This window comes from Poecilia latipinna, unplaced genomic scaffold (genome assembly GCF_001443285.1).
Source record: "Poecilia latipinna isolate Pla-1442-1.1 unplaced genomic scaffold, P_latipinna-1.0 Scaffold886, whole genome shotgun sequence".
Classification (NCBI taxonomy): domain Eukaryota; kingdom Metazoa; phylum Chordata; class Actinopteri; order Cyprinodontiformes; family Poeciliidae; genus Poecilia; species Poecilia latipinna.
Window position 1 is genome coordinate 236,523 of NW_015113502.1, and position 11,049 is coordinate 247,571.

At 37.0% G+C, this 11,049-nt stretch overlaps 1 long non-coding RNA gene across 1 annotated transcript in view; it reads left to right on the forward strand.

Annotated features, from left to right (window-relative positions):
- LOC106957216 (uncharacterized) overlaps window positions 1-6,003 on the forward strand; it is a 9,903-nt gene extending 3,900 nt beyond the window's left edge. Inside the window, exons 2-3 of the long non-coding RNA XR_001426910.1 lie at window positions 3,204-3,321; window positions 5,920-6,003. This is a non-coding gene — a long non-coding RNA (uncharacterized LOC106957216). The remainder of the gene's footprint in view (window positions 1-3,203; window positions 3,322-5,919) is intronic.
- The last annotated feature ends 5,046 nt before the right edge of the window (window positions 6,004-11,049 follow it).

The following is an 11,049-nucleotide window of genomic DNA, read 5'->3' on the forward strand; positions in this document are numbered from 1 at the left end:
TTAATTTCAGACACCATTAAGTCAGATCCAAAAACGTTTGCAAGCAAGAAAATTGAATTAAATTGGCATCACCTGACTTGTTTACCATTATTTAATGATTAAATGCAAAGAAAATTTCATGTGTGTGTGTATATATATATATATATATATATATATATATATATATATATATATGTAGTTGAAACTAGGCTACCAAATACTGAGGAAATTATGTTTAGCAAATGGAACTAATTTTTTTAAATTATAACTGACTTTTAACTTCAGACGGTGAAAAGTAAAGGTGTTTGTCTTTTTAATTAGCATATATAAACTTTAGGTTTCAACTGTATCATCTTACTATAGTGGGATTAATAGAATCTTGACAAAAAATTTACTATATTCACTATTTCTAAACGTGGGATGAGCTTTATCAACCGAATGAAGCACTTAGATTTCTGCAGATTGATGTTTGAAATCTTAATTGGTGCTTCACCATTCTGTTAAACAATTTTATTTTTCCTTTATTTTTGATGCAAAATTAAATAAAGGGACAACAATTATTCAAAGGTTTTTCACGTAAAAGTCGGAAATACTTGACCAAACTGCCAGTGTTTTACTGTGGATGTTTTCTTACTTCATATTTGATTCAGTTAAGGCTGGACGATACATCGTTTTTTTTAAATCAATTAATCAAATTTTTTTTAATGAAGATTTAATTTTTGGAAAATCTGGATTTTTTTTTTTCCCTCCACCAATTATCTCCTTGGTTGATATCACCCACAACCACAAAACCACATTTAAAACAATTAAAAAAATAAAAAGTATCCTATTAAGATAATAGAATGAAACAGTCTGGACTGTTACAACAGAATTTGCCTTATGCACATGATTCGACCTGCAATGTGACATGTCAGTGGATTTCTACGAAGCCGGGAGTCAGTCCACTGTGGGTGTGGTCACAGAGAAGCAAATAAAGAAGGGCAGGATATTGTAATCCACAGCAAACAGGATTTTCATGCTTGTTTACGTCTTAATTTGGTGAAACAGTCTTAGAGGACGACTCCTGGGTCAGTTAACGGATGGTTTCAGGACACGCATGCCGATGTTGGAGTTGCCAGTCTAATTTTATGTTTGCAGTCTCCCTTTGCTCTTTGCCATGAACCACGACTGGAGATGCGAATCTTTCAGTGTCTTTTGATTCAAATCTGATTTTTAGGGTCACGTTTCAGGAATAATTTTTGATTTGAAAACCAATTTTTCTATTCAAATGGTCTGGATATTCTGTTGAAATTATGGAAGAGACAACATAAACAAATAGGCCTGTCATGATAACAAATTTTGCTGAGCGATTAATTGTCTAAAAAATTATTGCGATAAACGATAATATTGACTAAGAATGCATGTGATTTCCTGCCATCGATAGAAACACTATATTTTCAAAAGAACACATAATACTGGAACTGATAAACAAAACAATCAAAAACAAAAATAAATTTGATTCTCAGTCTCCATTAACAAAAAACTTACTTAAATAAAAACTAAACAACATAAAGCCAAAGTGGAAATAAATACTGCATTCAAAAAAGAGTGCAGATTATAAAGTCTGTATACTGTATTGCCCTTCAGTAATCACTAGATGTAAATAGAGAAGACGGGCACATCCTGATGCAATAGTTCACACTACACGATTTTTTGTCCCCATTTTGCCCTTATGACAATTTTAGATCGTTGGCCGATCTAAGATTCTCGCTGGTGATTTCGTAGCCGATCATCCTGTAGTGTATGGTGTGTTACGGTAGATCGTCGTGGCCGCTCCGATCTAAATCAGGGTTTTTTCCCTGACTGGGAGCTTAACGCTGAATGTGACAGGTAGCCAATCAGAAAGCGCGGATTCTCCTCCGTGCTTTCTGAGGGGAAATTACGGAGGGGAATCCCAAACAGCTGACAAGGCGCAATCCGAAGTCCAGCGGACATCGGAGATGATATGTGGAAATAACATTAATGTTTGTTCAACATTTCGTGCAAAGAATATAGAAATGACAAGGGAAGGAGTTGGAGCCAAATTGCTACCGCAGTTGATAAACCCAGTAAGTTTTCAGCTGTTCTTCGTTAACGTGACATAAATAAGTTATAATGATTTTCACTCAGTCGGGACTTTACGCTGACTCTAGCCACATGCATCACAGGTAGATTCTAGTAAAGCATTGATTAATGCCTGGTTTTAAAATTAGTTAACTGGACTTTGGCCCTCCAGGACTAGAGTTTGAGACCCCTGGATTAAAGCATGTTCATTTATTAGAATGGCCCAGTCAAAGTTCAAAACTAAACCCAGTTAGACTTAAGAATCACTGTTCAGAGATTGGCCCCAACTAATCTCTGCTTGAGCTGTTTTTGATTTTGTGGACAGACTAGTCATTGTTCATTAGTAGCACTACAGTCGACCATCTGCCTATTCGCAGTTCAATATTTACAGATTTTAGTTTTTGCTCCGGTTTTGGAAAATCAAACCTGTTAGTGGATTCTTTTGCAGAACATATCTAATAATAATAATAAATAAACAGCTTGGGAAGCTGGGATGCCTCAACGCAACACTACTTGACACGCGACTGGCTGGCATTTGCAAAACAGCTAATCCAGGCATGCTATTTATTTGCCCTGGCATTGATTGGCTAGATTGGAAAGACTGTAGATGTTGTGCTAAGATTGTTTCCAAATATATCGAGACATATTTGGTGTTTGAACAATTAAAGTAGGCAGTTCTAAGTGTTTTTAGGTATTTGCATTTCGTAGACAATGGTGTTCTCTACCCCTTATGAATACCTGGGGTCCACCCTTTAGCTTTTGTATGTGTTGCACCTGCTTTACCGTTGAGCTAAACAACTACCCTGTTGAGTCGTTTTTCAAAGAACAACAGACAAAAATGCCAGTCTGTAAATTTATAAGGACTTGCACCTGTGAGTGTAGCAAAAAAAAAGTTCTAGAAAGCATTCAGTTGGGTGGCTACCACTGCATAAAGAATTTGAGCATCACATATAATTTTCCTTCCACAATTGTGCACCACTTTGTTTTGATCAATAAAATACCTTGACATTTGAAGCCTTATTGTGACAAAATGGCAAAGGTTTCAGTATGTTAACAAGATACTGTAATCTTCTCGGTTGTTAAAGCGACTACAGAATAATGGTAGTTTGTTTAGAGACTGACTTTGCATCCTGCTTTGCCAGGTGTGGCACCATGCTGGAAGGCTACAGCCCTGTGACCCAGGCCCTGCTGGGCACTCTGTTCACCTGGGGTCTGACCGCCGCAGGAGCCGCCCTCGTCTTCATCTTCTCCAGCCGACAGGTACACACTGACAGCTTTGCACATTCTATTTTCGGTTGATAGTTTGAAAATGTTTAGGTATTAGTCATGCATATATGCAAAGCTGGAGTTTGGAACAAGCTAGCTTATGGCTTAATGTAAAGACGGAATGCAAAGCAAATACAGTCCCTGACTCCCTTCCCTCAAAATCCTCCAGCTAGCAGCTCCAAAGCTCCCTGATTAGCATGTTAGACCTCTGCTATGGAATCCAAATAATAGCTGAATTGTTTCTATGTGATCAGAGACCTCAACAACTCTTCAAACTTTTCTCCTGAATCTGCATGGCTTACATGTTCAACTTTACTTATAAATGTATTCTGCAGACAAATGGATGTTTCTTACCCTTTCAGCTGTTGTTCTTTTCCTAGTTTTCCTAAATTAGATTGCTTTAATAACTTTACTGTGCATTCCAAGCTCAATAACAAAGCAAAAGCAGGTTTTTTTGAGGGGTCTTTTGATTAGAAAGCCTGAAATACATCATGTAGACACTTACCTGAACTTGAGTGGATGCTCCTTTCTCATGTCCTTCTGTAAATTGACTGGATGATAAAAGACCTCAGTCAGACTGGCAGGTAATAACCCAGTGATCAAAAATCGGAGTTCCTTTGGGGAGTTCCCTCTGCCCTTCCCTCTCAGAAACATTGATGGAGACCGCCATCGATCAATCCTCTATGACAGAATGGTCAAACAGAATCCCTCTGTTACCAACGAACGCATGACAATGAAAATGTGATCAAAGTCACCCCAGCAAGTCTTCGATCTAAACCCTCTGATCTGATCACTCAAGGGTCCTTCCCGTTTTCACTGTTTCTGCCTTCAGCTTAATGGTTAATAATTTGCTTTTCATGTGAAATATGAAACACGTTTTGATTCTTCATATTATTTGTGTATAACCAAAGCATTTCTCAGTTGTCCAGGAAGAAAAGAAAAAAAAACATATGCAGTGCCTTGAAAAAGTATTATTATCCCTGGAAGTTTTTTATTTCACTGGGATTTTATGTGATGATCAAACGCAAGGTAGCATGAAACAAAAAAAAAAAAAAAAAAAAAAGTGTTACAGCCATGTGTTCAGCTCCTTTTACTCATCTCCCCCAGAACATATTCATAAGTTTGAATGGCCTATTCAAAGTCCAGACTTAAATCCAATCTGATGATCTCTGGCAAGACTTGAACAGTGATGTTTACAGATGCTCTACGTCCATTATGAATGAGTTTAAGCTACTTCAAAAAGTTTAAAGGGTAATTGTGGTTTTACAGGGTATGGTAATGCCGTTACCATTAGTCTCTCTCAAGGTAATTTTTTTTCCATCTGGCTGGTGTCTCATATTTTTTTTGTTTTGTTTTTTTCATGTTTTTTTTTAATGTTTTCTAAAGTTTTGCTCGAGTTAAAGATCTAGTGTTTTTATTTTGTATCTAACTGTTAATGAGCCACTGAAAGAGCAACAGCCTTACCATATTGCTTTCTGCACTATGCAAAATTAATTAGAAACTCTTATAAAACTGTTCCATATTTTCATTTAAGATAACCTGCTGATTTTGTTTCCTGTCTTCTTCAATTAAGTGTTTAATAATCTGTTATGGAAAAGTTTGATTGATCCTGTCCTCTAGAAACAAATGAGCTAACACTTGAAACAACTGTCAGTGTGAGCTCTCACTGATCAAGCCCAGTAAGATGACACATTGGGTAGAAGTGTGTCTTGCTTATGCGTACACATACACTCAAACTAATTATTCTTCCCTTCTCTTAAGATATTTGATTTTTTTGTAAATTTAAAACGGATCATCAGATCATTTTTGTAAGCTGCTTTGCTGGTGAAGATCTGGTGCAATCTAGGAGAATCTGAAACCTCTGAATTGATGTTTGACATGGTTAAACCTTGGAAACTCAATTTATAAAGACCACAAACCAGGATTTGACCCCAAGAACTTCTCGCTACACAACAACACTGATACCAACTAAGCAAAATTATTTTCTAATAGTGTTATAAACCCAAACCTGACGTATTTTCTTCTACTCAACAAGCCTGAACAAAGCTATATGCAAAGTATATCTGTCTACAACTTGAAATACTACTTTTAAAAATATTTTGACATTTTAAATTCAGTGAAAGTCCAGAGTCGTCTGGACCCTCAAAAGTCAAAACTCTTTGAAAAAGGAACCATTGTCCAAAATAAATACCTGGAAAGTGATTCTTCAAAAAGCTCCATGACCTTCACTCATTTCTGCTTTTACCTGTGAAAGGAAAAGACGTGTATATACTTGGTCAATGTTTTCTGCTTTTAGGCTCTTCGGATCTCAGATTACACACTTTTTAAGCTACCGTCGCTAGCTTCTCTTTTGATTTGTTGACATTGTGTTGCTGCATCGTGTGAGAAATCCATCTGTTGACTGAGTGGTTTTGCTTCTAAAGTTGTTGCCTTTTCACAGTCTAACATTTGGCTCTGTAGACATCGAAGCAATTTTTGTGACAGGTTGTCTCCACTAAGAGGTTAACTGAACGGTTGCTTTTATGTTAAGGTTTCAACACATCGATTTATCTGACTTGGACTCATTCTCTTTTTCTTATCTGCCCTGTTCAGAAGCGGATCTTGGATGGAAGTTTGGGTTTTGCAGCCGGGGTGAGTTTATTGTCCTCTGAACTCTACAGTTCACACACCGACACATACACACACTGCAGATCCCAGTGTGTTTCACCACAGCATGCCGAGTTCCCCCAAGACCTCATATAAACTCTGACACGTTCTGATGCCACATCTAATTTGATTAAATGTGAGGTAAGTATTCCCCCGAAGCAGGACTTGACCTTATCATACGGATTTTATATGCTGCAAATGGAAAAGATCATCAAATTCCCATGAGTCTTTTTCTTTCAATTACATTTTTTCGATTTCTTGCAGGAAAATAAACAGTTTATTGGCAAATTTATTTATCTTGCCGGTTAGAAAGGTAAGCTGGCACTGAATCCTGATGTTATACACAGATGCCTAAATCACATTGAAGTCATACAAAAAATAATGTGAAAGCTTGTTCAGGCCTATGATACTACGAAAGACTTACTAGAGATTTTACCACCTATGATAAACCAGTCAATATATGAACATTTTTAAACTCAGTTAATGCTAGCTGAAACAGATAAATAAAAAGCATTAGACACTGAATGCAGATTAGCATGTTTTTACAACATCAATAAATCATGTTGGCAACAATTTACAACACTAGGAGATGCTGGAGCACCTGCCTTTTTACCTTTGGACAAAAAAGTACCCTTCTGAAATCTTTTTTATGGTTTTTAAACAGTATATAGCTATTGATTTTTAGAAGGTATATATGCATAATGTTCAAGCTGTGCCTCTTTTAAAGACGGATTTCAGAATGACACTTTTTTGTGCTGAGGGAAAAAGGTAGGTTCTCACACTGGTTGCCGATGGTTACATGTGCCGCACAAGGTGCCCTTTTTTCCGCTGAGCACCCGTTCCCCAAAATGTCTGTGTAGACCAATTTGATTATCAAAAGGTAGTTTTAGTTGATTTACCCTCGAGAACCTGTGTGCTCGCTTCAAGTTTAACAACCCCTCATAGTAAATGTCAATGTAATAAACCTTTTAACAGATTTAATTGGTGACTCTTATTTTTTTCTTGTTCTATTAAAGCTGAAAGTCTTTTCCCCTGTAAAATAATAAGTCAAGTTGTAATTAAAGGCTATGATAGGTGATGAGACGAGACGAAAACTACATTATTGGAGAGCACCTTTTCTTTAGGTTGATGTTGCCAGGGAAGGATTCCATCTCAGGTTTTATTTCACTGTAAATCTACAGTGAATCATTTTATATTTCTTTATATTCTAAATAAATAACAAGCACAGAGAAATGTCAACCATTCAGATCTTGTTTCAAACTTAATAAGCTACTCACCATAAAATGTATTTTTATGCATCTTTTTATCTTTTATTCATTTGAAGATTTTCTTTTTCACCATCTTTAGTTTGTAAATGGTCTTTGACCTGTGGTGTAATGCTTTCTAGTTGAAGGATGATTTAGAAGTAAATAATACATTCTGTTGAATTTTCAAACATCTTTGCTGGTATTCTTTCCAATTAGTTGAAACGACTTTTGGATTCTTCACAAGATGGAAGTTTATAAATGTGCATAGAACAACTCTTGGGAAATAGAAGCATACACTTCTGCAGCATATTAGCAAGTAAAATACAGTAGACAGAGTTACTAGGTGACTAAAAGTGGTCGCCTATCAGTTCTGGTCTGCTTACCAGTAGTTTAGTTAGTAGCAGGCTGACTGCTGCGTTTGGCTTGTTTTTAGTTAAAAAATCCAGTCAATCAGCACCGTCACTCAGGGCAGATGGAAAGAGGAGGGACAAGACCAGTTTGCCCTTTATTTCTCCAAGAACATTCTTTGCAAACTGGAGATTGCATATGATTACAGATGGGGAGTGAATGGAGGTCAAACAGATCGAAATGTCTTTAAAGATACAGTACTATGGGAATGTTAAGTGGTTGACTTTACAGACCTGTCTAATGGACAGCAGAAGTACAAATATGGAACAACTACAAGCCTTTTTCAACTTTTCTTGTTTGCTGAACTTAAATCGTGGAATTGGGTCGACCTGTTTTTAACTTGAGGTACACTGCTTGCAGTTTTTCTGCCCATTCGGCGATCTTTAAAAAGATCTCTGATTCTGACCAATACCTTTATTTTATTTTTTTTAATGTATTTATTTTTTTCCAATTGACACTGTTAAAGTGTTTTTCTGGTGGTATGTGTTTTCCTTGGGGTGTTTTCAGAACCTTAATGAGCAGCGTTGGGACTGAGAATGGTTCTCTTTAGTACCAGGTCTAATATTCCCATTAACCCTCATGTTTGTGCAACTTGTGGTTTGTTCTGGAATGAAAAGCACAAGCATCAGCCAGGTGCTCTTAATCAATTATGCTCTATTATCTGGCTCATCAATTAATCAAGTGCACTCAGATTTTTTTAAGGCTTCACCTGCAGAACTGAACACCCCTGACCATTTCACTAGTCCTACCATACTTGGTAGGATGGCCAATGAACATTTAAATCCTTGTTCTACCAGATGCTTGTTATTCCTTCATATTTAGAGTGATACTGTGAAAACAACAGCTGCTTATTGGCCCTTTGGGGCATCTTGTTGCACTTATCCTGTCGGGCTAAATTTTTTTGTTACACGCAGACAGACGTCTTCATTGTCTGTGAGTCGCTGCTAACACCCTTGCAAGCTAGGCAGCTAGTTCATACATTTCTTTGGAGATATAGGTCTTAAATTTCATTCATAATGGTCTTAAAAAGTCTGAAATTTGATTTGGTGAAACTTCCAGAAACCTTGATTATAGACTGCACCAAGGACAGTTGTCCTATTAGCTTCTTCTCAGATGACCGTTCCCCTTAATGGGCTTGTCAGTTTAGGGGCAAAGTTTGCCTCAGTAGGTTTACAGTTGGTTCTTGAGGTCTCAACATGCCTCTCTGCGATCCTTTAATTGAGCTGTTTGAACTGCCAACAGGAAGGTGTTCATACTCGAAGGTGCAATTTTCACTACTGCCTCGACCGTGGGAACAATTCACTAGCCCTCCTCAAAACAGAGGAGGAAGAGAAGACCTAAATAGAGTTTACCAATTTTCCTGCTGGAAGCTAAAGCTGAGTTGTGTGTTTGCATTTTCTGAGGTATTTCATCAAAAACATTCTTCCTTCCCTCTTATGGTCTCACTGCATGTGATATTATTATTCTGGGTGTGTTCCGTCACTATGATCACAAAAGTCTGAGCTCCTAATTGCTCTGTTCTACTAGCACCTAGATTTACTCCACCATAGGTCTCGTTCTTAGGTCACTGCATCCCCTCATTTGACCTTGTACCAAAACAAAAGTTGATTTTTTTTTTATATTTGTTTTAGCAGATGTTTTTACATTCAGTTGGTAATTATTATGAACACGTCTTGCCTGAAGCAAATGGATAAGGCAAAGTAATAAAAACAGGAAAGAGGACAAACACTCAGGAGGTCAGGAATGTGTTTACGAATGAAAACGTCTTGGTGAAGAGTGAAAAATTTACATAAAACATAAACTCGGTGCTCTCTGTTCATTTCTGAAATCTCCTACCACATGAATATGTCCATGTTCAGGCTGCCATACTTACATTGCCTTACTAAAGTATTCAAGCTCCAGATTATTTTCACATGACATCTACAAATTTGGATCTACTTTTTAGGTGTTATAAGTTAGAAAGATACAGAATAGTGCATGACTGTTGAGCAGGATGAAATTAATGCATGGTTTAAAACAAAGCTTTAAAAATGAAGACCTGAAAAGTGTGGTGTGCATTAGCAATCAGCCTCACTGAGTCAATGCTTCGAGTTTTCTCTGCAGATGAAGGTCTTTTTGAATGTCTCTACCAGCATTGCACACCTAGAAACTGCATTTCTCCCCCTACCCCCATTATTTTTGAAAAAAGCTTGAATGTTTTTTACTCATTTTCAATTAGATTTACATTTGGACTTTGACTATTCCATGTTTTTTTTTTTGTCGTTTTTGTTTTTTCCTTGTAAAATGTAACTTGAATTTATTCTTTTACAACTAACGATTATTCTAGTAGTTGATTAACCATTGATTAAGTGATTAATTGGGTTAAAATATTGGCTCATTTTGCGGTTTTCTTATTTAACCACTTGAATCATTTTATTCAATAATAGGAATACATTAAAATAAAGAAATAAAATACATTAAATGATAAATAATTCAATTTCTTTTTAACATAAAACATTTTTTGTGTCTAAAACACAATGAAACAACTTTTTCTTTTTGGCTTACTTCCTGCTCTTAGTGTTGGGTTCTTTTAATAAATTGCCCTTTTTTGAGCGGCAGTTAAGGATTAATTGATTACTAAATTAGTTGACAATTATTTCATTAATTGATTAATTGTGATTAATGGTGATCTGAGTCCTAGAGCAGAGATGAGGACACTATGGATATTAGCTACTGCAATACTCATGTAGCAATACGTTATGCATGTTGATACGTTGTGAGCTAGGTTTGGTGTTTGAACAATTAAAAGAAGGAGTTTCAAGCGTTTTTAGAGGGAGTCTCGCGTATTTCCTGGCAGTTATGGTTCCTAACCCACGTGAATATCAGGGATCCTCTGTGTGGCTCATGACAGTCGGTGCATAGTGATCTGCAAGTGTTATCTGCATGATTCAGATCCTCCTCCAACTTGCATTCCCTCAATCCATGACATACGTGCACACACACGCACTCACACAGTCACAAACAGATTTGGATACAGATGGACACTCATGCTCACAGAACTAAGGAAAAAAAAACAGCCTTTGTCACTACATAATATGGCGTCATGCAGTGTCAGTGCGCAACTTCCCTCAGCTGTGATTGTTGAGGAAGAAGCCTAATGACCTATCATTAATGTGTGCATCCTTCCTTACTCAACTCTCCAGATTTTTTTTACCCCCTTTATATGGACGTTAAGCTCCTGACGACGTCTATTATTAGACAGAGGTGATGAAGCCGGCGTCTCCAAGTGATGTTAATCACAGTTTTGTTTTGTTTTTTCATATCAAGTATACGGAGAGCTACCAAAATATTGTTTGGTATGCTGGCAAATGATGAGAAGCTGCAATCTGAGACCCTGAAGCTTGGATCTACTCGGGAGGCAAGTTTCTGAGAGTGGCCCGTT